Source organism: Pelophylax lessonae (genome assembly GCF_965119305.1).
Source record: "Pelophylax lessonae genome assembly, chromosome: 11".
Lineage (NCBI taxonomy): Eukaryota > Metazoa > Chordata > Amphibia > Anura > Ranidae > Pelophylax > Pelophylax lessonae.
In genome coordinates, this window is record NC_138778.1 from 94,913,833 (window position 1) to 94,937,133 (window position 23,301).

Sequence of the window (23,301 nt, forward strand, 5' to 3'; positions counted from 1 at the left end):
CGAAGGAGAACAGCAAGAAGGTAAGACCATGACAATAATGCTCTGGACCAGGCAGAGACTATGGTAGTGGGAGGAATCTAACATGAAGGCAGTTCCCCCCACTTAGAGATGAGCTTGCACACTAGGAGGTGCAGTAAAATACTGAGTTCATCTAAAAAACTACTGTTCAGTTTCACTACACACTGTAACTTGATGTATGTTGCATTAGGAGGGACATGCTGAACCTGCACCCATTCCACCAGTCCAGCGTTCCTCTGTTTCCTCACACCCAGTAACAGAATGGGGTCCTGCCAAGTACATAGGGCAGACCTCATGCATGCTCATATTAACTTCTTCACTTCTCCATAACTCGGGTTCAATTCTAATTGGTATTAGATACAGAGTGCTAGGGAGGGAGCCAGACAAGGACCCCCCGCTACCGGAGGACCTGACACCTTACCAGGTACTGTGCCTTACAACTGGTTGCTGTGTCTTCAACTTGTGCTTTGTTACTGTTAGCAAGTGCATTTCTCTTCCTTATCTAGCATAGTTAACCCTTTTGTAGTAGTGTAGCTTCATACCCCTGTATGCCTTACAGACCCTGGTTCTTTGGATATACCAGAACCTACATGCACCCCTTTGAATAACATCAGACCAGGCTTAGTACAGTTAATGTAAATTAACTGTCCAATTCCTAACTCTAACTTTAGTTGTGTGGCTGCCCAGTCTTCTCCCCCATGAGAAAGTAGTTTATACTGGTATTCTCCACAACTTGGATGACTTCTGAAAATCCTGGTGCCTTCAGCGGACTGCAAAACACAGCAGTCCCACTACCATGAGCTGAGAGCCGGAACAGAACCAAACAAGGACCGTGAACCTCAGCCTTCCCCCCTTTTTATAGCACAGGTGGGCTGGCTGGGATCAAAAAGCCCAGGAACTGAGCACTCATAACTTAACCCTTATGTCCCGCCTGGGCCAGCCTCTAACTTACTAAAACAACATTGGCACAACCTGCTTACATATATGCACCTGGTAACCTGTGCCCCCATGTCAGAGGGGTCTCAGGTGTGTAGTGGTACTTCCCTGTTGACTAGACCTGGGACTGTGTGTGGCACAGCGACCTCTTGTAGTATGATTCCTGATGTGGTCTAAGCCCAAGAAGATGAAGCAAACTGATAATAGCAGGAGGGTGGGTCACTAGGTTTTCAGACCTATTATGCACAAGACTTTGAGGTAGGCTGCAGCATGGAAACTGGCTTAACAGCCTTGTGGTTAAAGGGCACTACTACATCAATCAGTGGGAATGGACTTGATGTTTGAGTCAAACATAAGTTTGACTCGAACATTAGCTGTTCGTGTGTTCACTGGTGACACAAACAAATGGGGCGCTCGGCCGGAAGTTTCCCCCGCCCGATGAGCGCCCCATAATGCACTGGGCTGGTACATTGAATAAATTACTGATTGTTCTGCTTCGCGTTATTGAACTGTTGTATAACACTAGTCAGACAGCTTAACAATAATTCAGAAGTCAAGAAACGGGAGACCTCAGATCTGTATGTATTCTTTTTTCTGAATAACTTTGTAAAACTACAACATAAGCATAAACAAAACATATGTGTCAGTACATTAACCGCTTCCATACAGAGCAGTTAGACCCCCTTCCTGCCCAGACCAATTTTCAGCTTTCAGCACTCTCACACAAAATCTTTATCAAATAGAGCTTTCTTTTGGTGGTATTTGATCACAACTGGGGGGGGGGGGGGGGGTTGTGATATAAGCAAAAAAAGAGCAAACATTTTGAAAAAAAAAACACTTTTTTTTTTCTATTATAAAATTTTGCAAAAATATAATTTTTCTTTATACATTTGGGCCAAAATTTATACTGCTACATATCTATGGTAAAATTAACCCAAATTAGTGTATATTATTTAGTCTGTGTGAAAGTTATTGAGTCTAGAAGCTATGGTACCAATTACTGAAAATTGATCACACCAGATGTACTGATGGCCTATCTCCTTTCTTGAGGCCCTGAAATGTCAGGACAGTACAAATACCCCCCAAATGACCCCTTTTTGTAAAGTAGACAGTCCAAGGTATTTAGTAAGAGGCATGGTGAGTTTTTTGAAGTTATAATTTTTTCCCACAATTCTTGGGAAAATGAAGAAAAAAAATGTTTTTTCTTTTTTTTCCCAAAATGTTGTCAATTTATAAGCTATTTCTAACACATAGCATGTACACAGCAAAAATGACACCCCAAAATTCATTCTGCTACTCCTTCTGAGTATGGTGATACCACGTGTGTGAGACTTTTACACAGCCTGGCCACAAAAAGAGACTCCACGTCCAAGTAGCACCATAAGGCGTTTTAGGAGCATAAATACACATAAAACTTTCTTACTACCTATCACACTTTTCAAGGCCCTAGAGCACCAATACAATGGAAAAGTCCACAAAATGACCCCATTTTGGAAAGCAAACACTCCAACGTATATTCTATGAGGCATTATGGGTCCTTTGAACATGTCATTTTTTTCCACAAGTTTTTGGAAAATGTTGGAAAAAAAAAACTTTTTTTTTTTTTACACAAAGTTGTCAATTTATAGGATATTCCTAACACATAGCATGTACATAGCAAAAATGACACCCCAAAATACATTCTGCCAATCCTCCTGAGTATGGCAATACCACATGTGTGAGACTTTTTCACAGCCTAGCCATATAGAGGCCCAACATCCAAGGAGCACCATCATGCATCCTAGCCACTTGCCTAGGCCTATTTTTGACATTTGGTGTTAACAAGTTAAAATCAGTTGTTTTTGCTAGAAAACTACTTAGAACCCCAAAACATTATATATTTTTTTTTAGCAGAGACCCTAGAGAATAAAATGGAGATTATTGCAATATTTTTTATCACACCGTATTTGCGCAGCGGTCTTTCAAACGCAATTTTTTTGGAAAAAATTCACTTTTTTGAATTAAAAAATAAGAAAAAAAGTAAAGTTAGCCCAATTGTTTTCCATAATGTGAAAGATAATGTTACGCCGAGTAAATAGATACCCAACATGTCATGCTTCAAAATTGCGCACGCTCACAGAATGGTGACAAACTTTGGTACTTAAAAATCCCCATAGGCGACACTTTAAAAATTTCTACAGGTTGCTATCTTAGAGTTACAGAGGAGGTCTAGGGCTCAAATTATTGCTCTTGCTCTTGCTCTAACGATCGCGGCGATACCTCACATGTGTAGTTTAAACACTGTTTACATATGTGGGCGGGGTTTCTGTATGTGTTCGCTTCTGTGCGCGAGCTCACGGGGACAGGGCGCTTTAATTTTTTTTTTTTTTTTTTACTATTTATTTTATTTATTATTTTTTATTTTTACACTGTTTTTTTTAAAAAAAAAATTGATCATTTTTATTTCTATTACAAGAAATGTAAACATTACTTGTAATAGAAAAAGGCACGACAGGACCTCTTTTTTGTGAGATCTGGGGTCAAAAAGTCCTCAGATCTCACAAGTACACTAAAAGATAGAAAAAAAAATAAAAAAAAAATTAAATAAAATGAAAAAAAAAAAGGGACCTTTAAACTGGTTGCTAGGCAACAACGTTTGCCGTAGCTCCGGTCCTCCAAGACCATAGAGTCGAGTGAGGGCAAGCTTGCCCTCACTCGACATCCTGTCTGTGAGGATCGGGGACCGGATCGTTTTCCCCGCTGCCGGCGGGTCCGGTAAACAGGGAAAAGGACCAGAATGCAGCGGGAGGGGGGGGCACCTCTTCCGCCACCCCGGAAGGGTGATCCCACGGCGAATCTGCCGCTGGGACCACCCTTATCGGAAAGCCAACCGTCCACCGTTTAAAAAAATACCAGGGCTATGGCAGCTATCTGCTGCCATAACACCGGTATGTAGGTTTAAACGGAGGACGTATATAAACCTTTTTGGACTTAGACATGGTGGCTGTATGAAGGGTGACAGGTACTTGGGTACTTTGCTGGGCAGGTGACAGGTACTCTGGTACTGATGAGCAAGTGGCAGGTACTCGAGTACTCTGATAGGCAGGTGACAGGTACTCGGGTACTCTTATGGGCAGGTGACAGGCAGGTGATAGGTACTGATGAGTAGTACTGATACTGATAGGTGATACTGATACTGTACTGATGGGTACGGATGATCAGTACTGATACTGATAGGTGATAGGTACTGATAGGTACTGATGAGTACTGATGAGTAGTGATGGGTACTGATGAGCAGGTGGCAAGTACTCGGGTACTTCAGGTGTCAGGTACTCGGATGAGCAGGTGGAAGGTACTCGGGTACTCTGATGGGTAGGGGACATGTACTTGGGTACTCTGATGGGTAGGTGACAGGTACTCGGGTACTCCGATGACGGGTACTCGGGTACTCCGGTGACGGGTACTCAAAGTACCCGAGTACCTGTCATCAGAGTACCCGAGTACCTGTCATCAGAGTACCCGAGTACCTGTCATCAGAGTACCTGAGTACCCGTCATCAGAGTACCCGTGTACCCGTCATCAGAGTACCCGAGTACCTGTCATCAGAGTACCCGAGTACCTGTCATCAGCCCATCAGAGAACCCGAGTACCTGTCATCAGAGTACCTGATGGGCTGGTGACAGGTACTTGGGTACTTTGATGGGGTAGTGACAGGTACTTTGATGGGCTAGTGACAGGTGCTTTTTATTGGGGGGGGGGCAATCAGTGTGGTTGGGGTGCACTGCACTTGGTAACTAGCTGTTACCACAATCTCCTCCTCACACAGGATCAGTGTGTGAGGAGGAGAACACGGTGACAGCTAGTTACCGTGTTCTCTGTTGACATTTGTGACCGGCTGCAGTAGCGGCAAGACCGGGCGGACGTCATATGACGGCCGCCTGAATCGAGAAAGGATTCCTGCCAATGTCATTTTATAATGGCGCGGTATGGAAGGGGTTAAACATTATACAGCAGCCTCACTCCCTCAGTGAATGTACTTACAGACGATTCCATCATTAGTCCTGAATAGATAGGAGCTCTTCTGCTGCAGTCTGCAGTATCAGGGAGTCAGTTGTGAAATGGAGGAAATACAGTTCCAGGTTAAAGGTTACTGCCTCTTCCTCTGTGTTCTGGCAAATAATAACTATAATAACTAATTCTGACCATGGCAGCAACATCAACAACATTGCAGTATAATCTGTAACAGCACTTTAATATGACCAATATGGGCAGAACACTCCCTGTCTGGCATAATTTATTATGTCACTACTCAAACAATTACTGCTATGTAGAAAAAACATAAACAGGTAAATGGAATCCTAGTTAGTCTGAAATCAAAACTATAATGTCAGTTCTAGGTCTGAGATAAATTCTGGCAGTCTCATTTTTTACAATCTTGACCTCTACCTTTCTAACCTTGCCATCCCTGCTTGGTAGAACATTGACAATAAGTCCTATGGGCCACTCGTTTCTGCTCTCTTGGCTGTCCTTCAACAGAACAACATCACCCACTTTTACATTTGGGCGATCCTCAGTCCATTTCCTGCGGTGTTGCAGGTTTGACAGATACTCTCTCTTCAATCTTTTCCAAAAGGTGTCTGCCAAGCATTGTACTTGCTTCCATTGTTTTGCATGGACTTGAGTTGTACTTATGGTTCCAGATGGAGCAGACAAAGAGTTCACCTTTCGAGTCAACAACATTGCTGGGGTAAGGACCATAGGTGTATCTGGGTCCGAGGACACAGGAACTATAGGCCTGGCATTCATAATAGCAGTCACTTCTGCCATAAAGGTGCTTAAAGTCTCATGGGTCAAGTTAGCAGGTTTGGTTTGTAGCAACATAATGTCCAAGATTCGCCTGGCAATACCTATAAGTCTCTCCCAGACACCACCCGTGTGTGAGGAGTGTGGAGGATTAAAGACCCATGTACATCCTCTGTCTTGAAGAAAGTCTTGCAATTGTGATTCACTGTCACAAATGCTATGTTCTTTGCAGGCCCCTACAAAGTTTGTTCCTCTGTCAGAACTGAGCAGTTTTGCTGGGCCACGAATTGAGAAGAATCTCCTCAAGTACAGATAGAACCTCCTAGTGGTGTTGCAAATGTACCCTAGGACAGTCTTGCTATCGGTGAAGAATTTCACAGCATCGAAGTCAGTGTCTAGTTCATCTGTGATTAGCTCAGACATTTCGACTGCAAGTACAGCAGCACACAACTCTAAACGAGGAATAGTGTGGGCTGGTTTAGGGCTTAATTTGGACTTTCCCATGTCCAACATGACACATTTTCTGCATCAATTACTTTCAAGTAAGTTACTGCACCTATAGCTGTGGTGGATGCGTCTGAAAAGATATACAGTTCCTTCTTGCAAGCTGATGATAGAGATACGGGCACATAGCATCTGTCTATCTTTAGGTGCTCTAACGTTTGCAAGGATTCTGTCCATTGAACCCACTCACTTAGTCTCTCCTGTGGAAGCAATGCATCCCATTCACTTTTCCCAGATGACAGTTCCCGAACTAGGACCTTACCTCTTATTGTCACAGGCGATACAAACCCTAGGGGATCATAGAGGCTATTTACAGTAGATAGAATGTCTCTACGTGTAAAAGGCTTTTCCTCCGAGGAAACTCTGAAAACAAAACTATCTGATTCTAGATCCCAACTTAGGCCTAGGCTTTTCTGCAGGGGAAGAGTGTCTGTACCTAGGCAAAGATCTTTAAGGTCCTTAGCTCTGTCTGCTACAGGGAAGGCTTCCATTACTTCTTGGCTGTTGGAAGCAATTTTATGAAGACACAGGTTGGATTCTGCCAGCATTTGCTTTGCTTTACTGAGGATGGAAATTGCATCTTCAGGTGTGCTAGCAGAAGCGAGTCCATCATCTACATAGAAATGTCTCAATACAAAGTGTTTGGCTTCTTGTCCATAGCGCTCTGCATCTTTCTGGGCAGCTTTTTGCATGCAGTATATAGCGACAGAAGGAGATGGGCTATTGCCAAATACGTGCACTTTCATTCTGTACTCGACAATTTCTTTGTCTATATCATTGTCTTTGTACCAGAGAAAACGTAGAAAGTCTCTGTGGTCTTCTCTGACAAGAAAACAATAAAACATTTGTCGCACATCTGCTGTGAAAGCAACAGGCTCTTTTCTGAAGTGCATGAGGACACCTAGCAAAGTATTGTTTAGGTCAGGGCCACTCAACAGTACGTCATTTAAAGAGACTCCTTTATACTCTGCGCTAGAATCAAAAACTATTCTGATTTGGTTAGGTTTGTGTGGATGGTAGACACCAAACTTTGGTAGATACCAGTATTCCCTGTCTGTCTCAAGTGGTTCTGCAACTTCAGCGTGATCGTTGTCTAGCATCCCTTTAATAAATTCAATGAAATTTTTTTTCACCTCTGGCTTTCTCTGCAGTGTTTTGCTGAGTGAATGCAAACGCTTCATGGCTTGTTCCCTGTTACTAGGCAAAACACGTCTGGGTGTGCGAAAGGGGAGAGGGGCCACCCAACTGTGATTGTCATCTTGGTAAGCCTCTCTATCCATAATCTGCAAGAAGGTCTGATCCTCTATAGAGAGGGCCTGTTTGTCATCATCTTTAGTTTTCTGGAACACTGTAATCCCTAGACTGTCTGTTTCAATGTTGGAATTGACTTCTTCTTTACCATATAGTGTAAAAGAGTCACAGTGTTGTGTTGACACGCCAAAGCTTTCCTTGACAACGAAGCTGTTGTGACAGGGACTGAGAAGAGATGTACGTCCATTTGTTAACACGGACGTCTTCAGAGTGCTAATTTTATCAGGCTGGTGCACTGTCCCCAGGCAAACTTCTCCTACAATGACCCACCCCAGGTCCAGTCTCTGTGCATAGGGGGCATTATAAGGTCCATTGATTTGCTGGCGCACCTTGTGTACCTGAAGGATGTCTCTCCCAAGAAGTAGAAGGATAGAAACATCTGGCTCAACAGCTGGGATGAGGTGAGCAATTGAGCGGAGGTGAGGGTGGTGATGGGCTACTTCTGGAGAGGGAATCTCAGTTTTGTCGTCAGGTATCATGCCACACTCTATTAGGGTAGGAAGCGGGAACTGCACTTTCTTATTGAAGGATTCAATGGTAAAGTCAGTAGCTCTTCTCCCTGTGGTTTCAATTGTCCCCGCACATGTCCTTAGAGTGTATGGAACTGCACTTGCCTTAAGGTTAAAGATATCAAAGAAATCTGACTTTGCAATGGATCTGTTGCTCTGTTCATCTAGCACTGCATACAGTTTCACTGCTCTTTCTCTCTTGCCAATGGGATACACAGTCACTAAACAGATTTTTGAGCATGATCGTGCACTCTTGCCTTGTCCACATACTTCAGTGCAATTAGACATTACTGAGGAGAGTGGGGTCTCTTGTTGCTCCCTGCCCTGATCTTTCCTGGGTTCTACAGTCTCTAGTGGAGCAGGAGCAGGGCCAGGGTGTAAAGCTGCAATATGTTTCTCACTGCCACATTCTGTACATTCTACTGGTATTTTGCAGTCTTTGGCAATGTGACAGGTTGATCCGCAGCACTTGAAACAGATGCCGTTTTGTTTAAGGAAGGACATCCGCTCTGCAATGGGTTTGCTTCTAAAGCCTTTGCATTTCTTTAGTGGATGTGTTTTTTTGTGTATTGGGCAATGTCTATCAGGGTTTTCTATGGTGTGTACCTTGTGGGTGCTTTGGTAGTCTGTGACTTCTGAAGGTACAGCTGTTTTGTGTGTGGATACAGAGGTCCTACCGTGAGGTCTGTGAGGTCTCTCAGGTCTGTGCGATTGATTGCTGCTGGTGGTGAAGGCGAAACTGGGATCACTTTGGATTTTTGCTTGCTGTCGGACAAACCTAGAAAACACAGAGAAAGGGGGAAAGGCGACTCCATAATCTTCTTTGAATTTACCTCCCACAGACATCCACTTGTCTTGCAGATTAGAGGGTAGTTTCTCTACTATGGGATTAGTGCCTCTAGCTGTATCTAGATATGAAAGTCCTGGCAAGTAGCCATCCTCTTTGGCATATTCTATCTCTAGTAGAAGATCACTTAGTTCTTGTAGCCTCACGTTGTCTCTGTAGCCCACCTTGGGAAAGACTTCAAATTTTCTCAACAGTGCTCCTTCTATTACTTCTGGGGATCCATACGTTTCTTCTAGCCTTTTCCAGGTCATGTTGAGTCCTGCTTCAGGATTGAACAGGTTTTCTCTTCTCATCCTCTTCGCATGCTCTACTGACTCGGTACCAAGCCATTTTATCATTAAATTAAGCATTTCTGCTGGTGATAAGTTCAGGCCTTCAGTGGCATTCAGAAAGGAAGATTTCCATGCCCAATAGTTTTCAGGACAGTCATCGAATTGGAGAAAGCCTTAGCTAACCATTTCTTTGCGGATGAGATATTTGGTGACGTCCACTGCACATTGTTGTTCGCGCATGTAATCTATAGGTTGAGGCGATGAGAACACTTGTTTTTTGTTCTTAGGGGTTTCTGGTGCTTCATTCTTGATTTGCTGGCAGCCGCTGACCTCATGTGGTTGATTTGGCCTGCTCAGGGGGTCTGTTGATCTCGGCCTGACTTCCTTTGCTTCAGGTTTAAGAGACTGTTCCTTTGTGTGTGCATCAGTAAGGTTCTGGATGTACTCACTTGTATGATCTGCAGAGAATAGAGGTTTTCCTGGAACCTCTGCCCCTTTGTATGATTTTTCACTTCCTGATCGACTTGCTCCTATGTAGGCATCGGCCTCTGCTTGAGCAACTGCAACTGCAGCTTGTCGCTGCAGGATGAGCAATTTTGATTCTAATTCCGCATCTTCTTGTGCCATGACAGCTTTCTTTGCTGCTAACTCCTGCATCATCTTGGCTTCTTCTTGTGCTGTGACAGCTTTCTTTGCTGCTAACTCCTGCATCATCTTTGCTTCTTTTTCTGCGTACTGTAGCTGGACACGGGCAGCTTCTGCCTTGGCACGAGCTCTAGCCGCTGAGGAACTTGCTGAGGACATCTTGCTAGCCCGTGAAGATCTGGATGCATGCGATTGTGCATCGTCTTGCTGGGCGCCGGGAATGTTCTCCCTGCCTTGCTGTGTTGGCGGTGTCGTGACATCAGCCTTGTACTTTGTTCCTGATCTTAGACTCATGCTGCAGTAATGCCATCTCAGTTTATTCCAGACCGGACGTGGTCGTCTTTTTACTGTTCTGCTTCGCATTATTGAACTGTTGTATAACACTAGTCAGACAGCTTAACAAAAATTCAGAAGTCAAGAAACGGGAGACCTCAGATCTGTATGTATTCTTTTTTCTGAATAACTTTGTAAAACTACAACATAAGCATAAACAAAACATATGTGTCAGTACATTAAACATTATACAGCAGCCTCACTCCATCAGTGAATGTACTTACAGACGATTCCATCATTAGTCCTGAATAGATAGGAGCTCTTCTGCTGCAGTCTGCAGTATCAGGGAGTCATTTGTGGAATGGAGGAAATACAGTTCCAGGTTAAAGGTTACTGCCCTTCCCTCTGAGGGGAATACCTTTTCCTGTCAAGCTCTAGCAAATACACTTCCAGGTTAAAGGTTACAGCCTCTTCCTCTGTGTTCTGGCAAATAATAACTATAATAACTAACTCTGACCACTAGATGGCAGCAACATCAACAACATTGCAGTATAATCTGTAACAGCACTTTAATATGACCAATATGGGCAGAACACTGATGATTGGCCAAAGCATGCACATGACCTGTATGCTTTGGCCAATCACAGCACAGTGTCTTGTCAGAGCAATGATTGGTCAAAGGCAGGCTGCCTTTAGCCAATCATGGCTCAGGGGCTAAGTCCATGCCCCACACTATATAAGGCTGCTGCGTGTATAGTGTATGATAATAGAGGTTAGGAAGGTCAGTGTAGTGAACAGGCATACCCCACTTTTATAATGTATAGATATGTTGTAGTCCTGGGCCCCCTCTCAGTGATCCCTAAGTTGTATGTCCCTGTCACTTATAGTTTGTGAGCAGTACCATGCCAAGCTGACTGAGATTTCTCATAGATGCCAATGTTAAAGAAAGGGAGCAGTGCCTTGTCAAGATGACCGAGATTTCCCATAGACGCCAATGAGCACTGAAGGTTGAAAATTGGTCTAGGCAGGAAGGGGGTGAAAGTGCCCTGTATTTAAGTGGTTAAGGGGAACCCTATGACAGAAAGACCCCTTTGGGTATGGTACAGATTTTAAGGGGAACTTCAGGCCACAATTGAAAAAAAAATGGCGTGGGGTCCCCCCCAAAATCCATACCAGACCCTTATCCAAGCAAGCAGCCTGGATGGCCAGGATGGGGGGGATGATGGGGTGCCCCCCTTCCTGAACCATACCAGGTCACTTGCCCTCAACATGGGGAGGGTGCTTTGGGGGTGCTCTGCAAAGCACCTTGTCCCCATGTTGATGGGGACAAGGGCTTCTTCCAGACAACTCTGGGTTGTGGTTGTCGGGGTCTGCAGGTGGGGGGGGGCTTATCGGAATCTGGAAGCCCCCTTTGACAAGGGGGCCCCCAGATCCCCCCATGTGAATGGATCTCGGGTACATCGTACCCCTACCCATTCACCAAAAAAGTGTACAAAAAAAAAATAGTCCTTTTTTAAAAAATAAAAAAAATAAATAGTGTCTCCCAAAGTAAATCAATTGTCAATCATGTCACCCGAAATAGAAAAAAAAAAAGATGCTCCCGCCTACTAATGAGCCGCCTGAGCCATGATAGCTCTTTTATTGGAAAGGGGCGGGGAAACCCGGTTACATCATTTTTTTTTTAATCTGTATTGCCGGGAGCCGACAATACATTACAGTTGCGAGCAAGTATAAATTGCATTTTTTTCCTTTAGAAATGTCAGTATTGCTGCAGCAGGCTACATACATCATACAAATGTAGCCCCCCCAGGCATGATATCTAAAGGAGTGTTTCACTTTCTGTTTGTTTCACTTTAAGCAGTATTAAAATCACTGCTCCTGTAAAAACAATCATTTTTTAAAAAAAAATGTTTTGCATTGATACATGTCCCCCAGGGCAATACCCAGGTCCCCATACACTTGTTATGGCAATAACTTTCATATAACCTTTTAAAATGAGGACTTTTGATTTTTCATGTTCGTGTCCCATAGACTTTATTAGAGTTCGCATGTTCGCTAGAACTTTTTCGCTGTTCGAGATGTTCTGGTGCGAACCGAACAGGGGTTGTTTGGCCCATCACAATCAACCAGTTTAACAGTCCAACAGTCTAACAGTAGGTGTTACATGTATCTTCCCTAGTATGAATTTCTGACTGCTATTATTACTGTGTTGAGAACAGCTATATAAAAAATCATAGCTAGCATAGAAATAGTGCTGGATGCAGTAGAGCCAGCAGCAATGTGCACGGGTATAAACACAGTTAGTGACAAGATGAGGGTCAGTAATTACAGAGAGGTAAGAAAGTGGGATACAGAGCAGATAAGAGTAAAGGCATAGAAACCTGCAGCAATAAAACTGACAAAGGGTCCAAATTTTCATGTATCCAAATATTAAAACATACGATTGCAAATGCTTTCAAGAATATCTCTGCTGATAAAAATAAGACCCTGCGAGTATTGATGTCCTTAAAATTCATGCTTCCTGGAAGTCATGCTGATTTCCCAACTTCAAAACCTTTTGAATCACTGACCTTGAAATAGCAGGCAGTAAGACAGATAACTTTCAGAGAGAGAGAGAGAGAGAGAAAAAAAGGGAGCGAGGCATATGTTCAATATTTACCATGGACATGCTGGGTGCATTGGCACCCTGCCAGTGTTATGATGATGAGCAAATAAGGCACGCTGCTTCAGATATGCTGTGCAAAAGCAAGACTACCGTCTTCATGCAGAGCATTTTGGACTCTGAACATCATCCTGTAAGTCTAATGCTCTGGGCTGTTTTACTAGCTTTTACAAACTAGTTGTCTGAGTGGGTTAAGAATGTGTGCAATAGAAGGTTTAACCTTGCATGCAGGCATACCTTTTAGGATAACTTACAGGTAAGTGTGTAAATAGAAAATATACTGAATGTACTTTTTGAACAAAATGGTTCCAGTCAGTTTTATAGAATAAAATCTGATTACAGTAACTTGCTGTAATTCGTTTTTTTAACAAGGTTTAAGAAACTTTAGATTAGCATACAGACCTTGCAATTGTCACTAAACTCAATTTATCCAGTGGTATACAGTACTGTGCAATTTTTTTAGGTAGGCGTTATATATTTTTGAAAGCATTTGCAGCATTTTTTATTTTATTTGCTTATTTTTATTAATTTACAAAATACAAAAAGAGTGAACAGAAGATAAATCTAAATCAAATCAATATTTGGTGTGACTACCCTTTGGCTGTAAACCAGCATCATTCATCTATTTCATATGTAGGTTGAAACATAGTCATTAGCTGAAACATAAACAGCTGTGTATAAGGCTTTAAAGTACAGTGGTGATCAAAAGTTTGGGCACCCCAGGTAAAAATTTGTATTAATATGCATAAAGAAGCCAAGGAAAGATGGAAAAATCTCCAAAAGGCATCAAATTACAGATTAGACATTCTTATAATATGTCAACAAAAGCTAGATTTTATTTCTATCATTGACACTTTCAAAATTACAGAAAACAAAAAAATGGTGTCTGCAAAAGTTTGGGCACCCTGCAGAATTTATAGCATGCACTGCCCCATTTGCAAGGCTGAGACCTGCCAGTGTCATGGATTCTTCTCAATCATCGTCTGGGAAGACCAGGTAATGTCAATCTCAAAGGTTTTAAATGCCCAGACTCATCTGACCTTGCCCAAACAATAAGCACCATGGGATCTTCTAAGCAGTTGTCTAGAAAACTGAAACTGAAAATAGTTGATGTTCACAAAGCTGGAGAAGGCTATAAGAAGATAGCAAAGCGTTTTCAGATGTCAATATCCTCTGTTCGGAATGCAATTAAGAAATGGCAGTCATCAGGAACAGTGGAAGTTAAAGCAAGATCTGGAAGACCAAGAAAAATCAGACAGAACAGCTCGCAGGATTGTGAGAAAAACAATTCAAAACCCACGTTTGACTGCACAATCCCTCCAGAAAGATCTGGCAGACACTGGAGTTGTGGTACACTATTCCACTATAAACTTGTACAAATATGGTCTTCATGGAAGGGTCATCAAAAGAAAACCTCTTCTACGTCCTCACCACAAAAATCAGCGTTTGAACTTTGCAAATGAACATATAGACAAGCCTGATGCATTTTGGAAACAAGTTCTGTGGACCGATGAGGTTAAAATTGAATTTTTTGGCCGAAATGAGCAAAGGTACGTTTAGAGAAGAAGGGGCACAGAATTTAATGAAAAGAACCTCTGTCCAACTGTTAAGCATGGGGGTGGATCAATCATGCTTTGGGGTTTTATTTCAGCCAGTGGCACAGGGAACATCTCATGAGTAGAAGGAAAATGGATTCAATAAAATTTTAGCAAATTTTGGATGGTAACTTTATGCCATCTGTGAAAAAGTTGAAGTTAAAAAGAAGATGGTTTCTACAAATGGATAATGATCCTAAACACACCTCAAAATCCACGGGGGATTACATCAAGAGGCGTAAACTGAAGGTTTTGCCATGGCCTTCACAATCTCCTGACCTCAACATAATTGAAAATCTATGGATAGACCTTAAAAGAGCAGTGAGTGACAGACAGCCCAGAAATCTCAAAGAACTGGAAGACTTTTGTAAGGAAGAATGGGCAAAGATACCTCAAACAAGAATTGAAAGACTCTTGTCTGGCTACAAAAAGCGTTTACAAGCTGTGATACTTGCCAAAGGGGGCAGTACAAGATATTAACTCTGCAGGGTCCCCAAACTTTTGCAGACACCATTTTTTTGTTGTCTGTTATTTTGAAATTTTAAATGATGGAAAAAAAATCGAACTTTTGTTGACATATTATAAGAATGTCTAATCTGTAATTTGATGCCTTTTGGAGATTTTTCCATCTTTCCTTGGCTTCTTTATGCACATTAATACAAATTTTTACCTGGGGTGCCCAAACTTTCGATCACCACTGTAGGTGATGAACAGTTTCATGTCACAGGTCATACACCATAGCAAGACTGAGCAGAGTAACAAGACACAAGGTAGTTAACTGCATTAACAAGATCTCTCCCAGGCAAAGATTTCAAAGCAGACTGGGGTTTCAAGATGTGCTGTTAAAGCTCTTTTGGAGAAGCACAAAGAAACAGGCAACATTGAGTACCATAGATGTTGTGGCCAGCCAAGAAAACTTAATGTAGGAGATGAAAGACATATCATGCTTACTCCCTTTGACATTGGACGATATCTGGCCAGAAGTGGTCTTCATGGAAGAACTGCAGCCTAAAGCCACACCTCCAATGTGGAAACAAGTCTAAGCAACTCAACTATGTACCAAAACATTGGAAATAAGTTGCAGAAAAATTGAAGCAGGTACTCTGGACTGATGAGTCAACATTTGAAATATTTCACTGTATCAGGAGGCAGTTTGTTCACTAAAGGGCTGGAAAGTGGTAACAATTGAGTGTCTGTAGGCAACAGAGAAGCATGGTGGAGGCTCCCTGCAAATTTGGGTCTGCATGTCTGCAAATGGAGTTGGAGACTTGGTCAGGATCAATGATGTCCTCAATGCTGAGAAATACAGGCAGATACTTATACATCATGCCATACCATCAGGGAGGCTTGTAATTGGCCCCATATTTATTCTGCAGCAGCAAACAATCCCAAACAGCCAATGTCCTTTAGAACTATCTTTAGCATAAAGAAGAACAAGGTGATGGTTTGGCCCCCACAGATCTCAACATCATTGAGTCTGTCTCGGATTACATGATGAGACAGAAGGATTTGAGGCAGCCTACAGCCACAGAAGATATGTGGTTAGTTTCCTAGGATTTCTGGAACAACCTACCTGCTGAGTTCCTTCAAAAACTGTGTGCACGTGTACCTAGAATAATTGATGCTGTTTTGAAGGCAAAGGGTGGTCACACCAAATATTGATTTAATTTGGATTTCTCTGCTGTTCATTTACTTTCCATTTTGTTAATTGATAAAAATAAACTATTAACATTTCTATTTCTGAAAGCATTCCTAATTTACACCATTTTTTCACACCTGCCTAAAACTTTTGGACAGCACTGTATGTTTTTCATCTTTTGCATCTATTTCATCAGCTTTGAAAATTAAAACATGAGAACTGTAGTATAAGAAATGTAAGGTGTATCGAATAAGTAAATCCTACTTTGAAACAGCAAGCCCCAAAATTGTATTATGTTTGATTTAATTCATATGCTTTTTTTAAATTATGAATGCTGACATAATAATATCTTCTTAAATATTACCGTAGTATATCACATGAGAGACTGACACTTCTGTTGTTCTTAACTTGTTGCTGCCTGCATAAGACATATGTGTGGTGGCAAAAGGGTGGCTTTAACGCCCACATGCTGCCATATGTGTCACCGGGCAACTGATGTTTCTGTGATGAGAGCGTGCACCAAGCACAGAGACTGGGATGTCAAAGACAGCTCTTGGTATCCACTAATGAATGGTGGCTGGTGGGACCGGCTCCTGAACATGTGACCATTGTGACAGCCAATGACAATGGTCACACGATTGCTGATACTTCTTGCCCTCCAGGTATTCAGAACCTTTTAAAGGGACTCCAGGGCGGGTGGGAAGGGGCTAAAGTCTACATAAAGGCATTTTTTAGTTAAGGGTAGCTCCCCTATCAGGTTATTACTGCTGTCTATGGCTCCCCATTGGAACCATTGGAACACAGGCAGCAAGTAATAGTCTTTAAGAGGTCCTAACTCTTTTCATACTCTTCATTGAATTTAAAATGTTTTGGCTTAACATATACTTCAAGGTTAATAGCAGCCAGAACCTGACCCATAACAATATAAACAAAATTGTTTAGTGGGCAAAACCTCCAGACATAAGCCCAGCGCCTGCAAACTGAATACACAATGCACAATGTATCAACTATTTAACAAATACTCTTCAAATGTTACAAAACACAAATAGTGTCCACGTATAGTTCCTTATGATATTCCAAATTTGTGTTCGCACCAGTGTTCAAAAGAATCTTAAAAGAGGTAATTATAACCAAATGTAAAAAATCTTGAGTGTAAATGTTTGTGAGTTTATCATAAGCAAATTCTACCACTATAACAAATTCAACTGGTGACGACTTCCACCCAAACAAAGGTAAATACTCTTCATTCACCAGTAGAGATGGCCTTGCGGTTCGCCCGGGGGTCGGTTCGCGGCAAATTTTGCTTGTTCGCAAATTCGCAAAAAGTCGGACTTTTGCCGATGTTCGTGAATATGTCCGCGCCGCCATTTTCTTTTTTCATTCAGAAGAACTTTGACCCATGACACAGCCGTCAGGTGGAACGGGACAACCAATTGAAACATTCCAGCACATGGACAGTCCTTCTACCCTATAAATTGACCCGATCTGGCGGCCATTTCACATTCCGCTTTCTGCCAGTGTAGGGAGAGGTCTGCTGTGCTCATCAGGGAGAGTTTGCTAGACACATATAGCATTGTGAAGATCCACAAAAGTCCTTTTCAGGGCTGGCATTTTTCGGTATAGGTCTAGAATCTTTTGAGCTTAGGGAGAGGTATTCTGTGGTTGCTTTAGGGGCAGTTCGAGATCAGCTGCAGTCACACAGAAATCACTTTGTCAATGTCCACAAAAGTCATTTAAAATGCTCCAATGCAAATTTTTTGGTATTGCTGTGCAGTGCACTAAAAAGGGGGTGGGGGGTGGGGGAGGGGGTTAATCCACAGTATAATATACTTTGTAGAAAGCATATTATAGTGGATTAGTACTATTATTGTGCACTGTGCAACATGGTGACAGGTGTGGTGGTGAGACTGAGAGTTTCTGCAGCAACACTGCACACAGTGACAAAAGCACTTATAATGTATTATAACTGGTGTGATAGACCAATTGCCACCCCCCCCCCCCCCAATGCCACATATTGAAGTGGGGTGTTATCTGAGTAAACTTTTTCAAGTGTATTTGTGTCATGCAACAATATTGCCTAGTTTGCTGAGTGAAGTCTGGTATACACAGCGCCAAATTCACTGGCCAATTTTTTGAACTGGTGTGCTACACCAATGCCACATATTGAAGTGGGGTGTTATTTAACAGTATAGTTTTCTAAGAGTGTATTTTAGTCCTGCAAAAATTTGGCCTCTTGCTGTGTAAACAGTGCTACACACAGTGACAACAGTTGCTGGCCAATTATTTGTAGAACTGGTGTAATAAACCTGTGCTCCCCCCCCCCCTAATGCCACATATTGGAGTGAAGTCTGGTACACACAGCGCCAAACTCACTGGCCAATTTTTTGAACATCTGGTGTGATAAACCAGTGGCCCCCAATACCACATATTGAAGTGGGGTGTTATCTGAGTATACTTTCATAGGTGTATTTGTGTCCTGCAACAATATTGCCTCTTTTGCTGAGTGAAGTCTGCTACACACAGTGCCAAACTCATTGGCCAATTTTTTAAACAAATGGTGTGATAAACCAGTGGCCTCCCTATACCACATATTGGAGTGGGGTGTTATCTGAGTATACTTTCATAAGTGTATTTGTGTCCTGCAACAATATTGCCTCTTTTGCTGAGTAAAGTCTGATACACACAGTGCCAAACTCACTGGCCAATTTTTTGAACAACTGGTGTGATAAAGCAGTGGCCCCCCAATACCACATATTGAAGCGGGGTGTTATTTAACAGTATACTTTTCTAAGATTGTATTTTAGTCCTGCAAAAATTTGGCCTCTTTTGCTGTGTTAACTGTGCTACACACATTGACAACAGATACTGTTCAAACCATGTGAGCTAATTTTTGGAGCCTATATAGGCCGACACTTATGGTTCTGTGTACTGTGAACACCTACCGTACCTCTAGCCATCAAAAACAAATTTTTTTGCTGTCAGTTCAAACCATGTGAGCTAATTTTTGGAGCCTATACAGGCCGACACTTACTTCTGTATACTGTGTGAATGCCTAATGTACCTTCAGCCACAGAATACTACATACTTAGCTGTCAGGTAAACCCATGTGGGCTAATGTTTGGGGCCTGGAATGGGTGACACTTACTTCTGTATCCTGTGAATGCCTAATGTACCTTCAGCCACAGAATACTACATTCTTAGCTGTCAGGTAAACCCATGTGGACTATTTTTTGGTGCCTTTTATGGCCAGCACTTGATTCAGTTACCTTTGAATGCCTAATGTACCCTTAGCCACAGAATACTATATTCTTAGCTGTCAGGTAAACGCATGTGGGTTAATTTTTGGGGCCTGGAATGGACGACACTTACTTCTTTATCCTGTGAATGCCTAATTTTTCAGACTGGAAATGAAAAACAATGGGTCTGTAAAGGTTCCGCCAAATTGGGGAATGGATGCGGACCCATTTTAAAGATGTGTGAATGGACCCTATATGTATTAGACAATGTATTTACCGGCTGCTGTCAGTTCTGGCTGATTTATGAAAAAAAAAATACATATTTTTTGCTGTAAAAAAAAAATAAAAATTTAGGGCAACTTTTTCAATTGCAATACTTCTGTTATGACATTGTCCATGTGCTGGGACTATTTGTGCACAGCTAGTACGTCTTTTGTGGCTGCAAATATGACCTAAAGATTTTTAAAGTTCGCCTCCTATTAAAGTCAATGGGGCCCGCCACGAACTCGCGGTTCGCAGACTTTTGAGAAAATTTGCGGCTGGCGTTCGATAACCGCCCCAGCCGATGTTCGTCCATCACTATTCACCAGGAGTAAGTGCCTTAGTTAATAAAAATAAAGCCAAAAGCACATGAATCTATTACTATTAGCCAGCACACTGCTCTCTCTTCCTCCTCCTCAGGGATTATTGGAAAGATCATAGCCCAACTGGATATCCTAATTGCCACTCCCATTACAGGTCTCCATCTACTCATTGGTCCAACGTGGCATAGGGAAAAAATGCTAACATACTGTAAAATCCTCCAAACTTATTTTATTTATGTAATATATTTATTTTAATAGAATAAATAATACTATTTACATTAAATAAAACAAAAACTTGAGATCACACAATCCCCGGGACCATGGTAAAAGCCATCACTTGCTAAACAGCTCCACTGGCTCACTAGTAAAGCTTGGTTGCTAAGAAGGTCAGCTTCACAATTGCCACTAGAATAAGTAAATATGATGAAAAACAGCTGATAAAGCTCATCATTGTAGTCATGTGCACTTTATGACTATGCCTACAGATTAAACATCTTGGCAACATATAGCAAATATTTTCTTAGAAAATGCAGAAATACACAATTGTTTTTTCTAACAACCAAAAAATAGGTATATATAATAGTCTTTTTTATGTATAAATATATAATGGCATTTGGTCTAAAACTAAAACTACGCTTGCATAAAGTAAAAATCCACAATTAACCAGTGATAAAAGCAAAGACTTTGCTGTGAGATATCTAACATAGAACAGATTCAAATAATTAGAAAAAGAGCCACGCTACAAAAAATATATTGATAATGATAATTAAAGACATTGTTTGAAGTTAAGCCAAGTGTCCATAAATGTTCCCTTTTTACTGATAAGTGATAACCATATAAAGTGAAGCTGATTAGATAATACGATATAAGGTGTCCATATAGTTCTTCATGGAACAACTGTGCAAAATAAAGTCCAAGTGCAAATACAGCAATGTAAGAATAAAGTGCAAAAAAAGTGCAAAATAAATATCGTTTGAGGTTTAACTTTTTATACATTTTCCCTTTTTACTGATAACCATATAAAGTGAAGCTGATTAGATAATATGATATAAGGTGTCCAAATAGTTCTTCATGGAACAACTGCAAAATAAAGTCTAAGTGCAAATACAGCAATGTAAGAATAAATTGTGAGAAAAGGGCAAAATAAATATGCAAAAAAGGAAAAAAGTTAAAATTAAAATCAAAAAGGTAGGTCTATTCAGATATGTTCATGTATGATCATGTAAATAATGAACATCCATCACCATTAGGCTTCCCAAAATGTGACACCGCCACCTCAATAAGGAATACAGGCTTACCAAATTCCATGGACCCTCTATTATAAGAGAGGTCGAATGATCATGTGGCAAAACACCCAGGCCAGGGTATTCCCAAGGCTCTCCTACAGGATCCACTCTTCATTAAAGCAATCTCCACCCTGAGCTGATCATGCTCCTGTGTGTCTGAGACAGCTCAGACTATTCTGAGGTTGGAGATGGCTTTGGTAAAGAGTGGCTGGCTTTTGAGGCAGAGATGCCATTTAGATAATTATTACAAACCATATTCCTGTCCTCAAGTGTATCCTGTAGGAGAGCCATGGGAATACCCTGGCCAGGGTGTTTGGCCACGTGCTAATTAAAACTTTCCTATAATAGAGGGTCCATGGCATTTGGTAAGCCTGCATTCCTTATTGAGGTGGCGGAGTCAAATTTTTGAAAGCCTTAATGGTGATGGATGTTCAGTATTTAAACAATAATATTTGAACATACCTAAAGAGGACTACCTTTTTAATTTTTTACTTTATTCCATATTAATTTTGCACTTTTTTTTTTATATTGCTGTTTTTGCACCTGGACTTTATTTTTCACAGTTGTTCCATAAAGAACTATATGGGCACCTTGTATTGTATTATCTAATTACCTTCGCTTTCTATGGTTCTCCCTAAATAGGGAAAATGTATGAACACTTGGATCAACCTCAAGCATTGTCGTTGATTATCACTTTTGTAGCGCGGCTCTTTTTGGTTTTTATATAATGGCATACATTGTGCAAGGCTGAATTTAAATTAGTCTGAGATAATGCCTGCCGGGACATATTTTTTTCTCTGCAGCCTGTATGTTAAATATTAGGGGTTTAGTTTGTTCAAAAAACATAATGCCACAAATACGCCATCAAATCTTGCCCAAGAACAATATGACAATATATAGAAAGTGAAATGCTAATATGTCAGCGCCACACAAAGTTAAGATCAGCAGCATGCAGACAGTGGATATATACCAACACTAACAGTGAACAATCAATAAAAGGTTGCAGCGCTGTATAATCAATGTCATTCAATAATAAAGTGCAGTAAACCATATCACAAAATTCAATGTGACAAAAACAGATAAAAAAATGTATCTGAAACTTGTCCATAAATCAAAAGTAGAAGTGAACTGTAATACTTCTCGGTGCTCAATAATCACTACGATGTGTCACCACGGTGAGATCCTCCACCCATTGGTAGAATGGCGAACTCACCAGAACCATATGCTGTCTAGATTATAGGATAGCAAACATGCCATGGTATTAATATACTCTCTCTCTAGATAACAGCGATTTATGCCCTCCCGCGCTATCAAGTTGATGTCGTCACACAGCGTATTCAAACCGGTCATAAAGGATGAGTCACTGTGAAAGCCGTCAAAATAAGAATAAGAATAGAATAGAATGGCGGCTAGGACTTCAGACATATATACTATCACAAAGGGGTTGATGCAGCTCCGGGTGAGAGATAAGTATCCAATCTGTGCTGAGTGCACGTCTAGTCCGTGGACCATGGAAGTAGCGATTGTATAGGAAATGGTTTAACAGTACTCCAGTGTCAGCGGAAAAAAGTCTTTATTTCTCCAAAAACATGACAGCACAATAAACAGATGCCTCAAACAGCAGATGCGATTCACTAATCAAGTTTGCTTATTCATTGCTCAATGAATAAGTGAACTTGATGCTGTCAAATCATTTCCTATACAATCGCCTCAGACATATATCCCTGCTCGATGGCCGTTTCGCGTCACACGTTTCCTCCGGTGCTTCGAGATACAGTCAGAGGAGTTCATATTTATATGTAGTCTTCACCCCATGATTGATTTCCTAATTGGGGACAGACCGGAATGACGGAACGTCACTTCTGGTTTCGCCACTGTCTTAAATGACAACATTTCCGTTTACCGGCGTCATATACATTATACCATTACAACTTCCAGTTTCGCCGCCATATTGACTAGGGCACTTCCAGGAACAAAAGACATATGAATGTAAACAAGACCTAGGCTGATGCCATGATATCGGAGACCGGATTAATGAATATGAATTATTATACAGCAAAAATTGGTATACATATGAATACCACATATACAAGCAAAACAGTAGAATAAGAGACTTATCCCTAAGATAAATCCAACAAAAAGCCAGCAACTAGGTGCTTCTTCTTAAAAGATCCTTTATTGAGGAACAACAGCAAATACAAT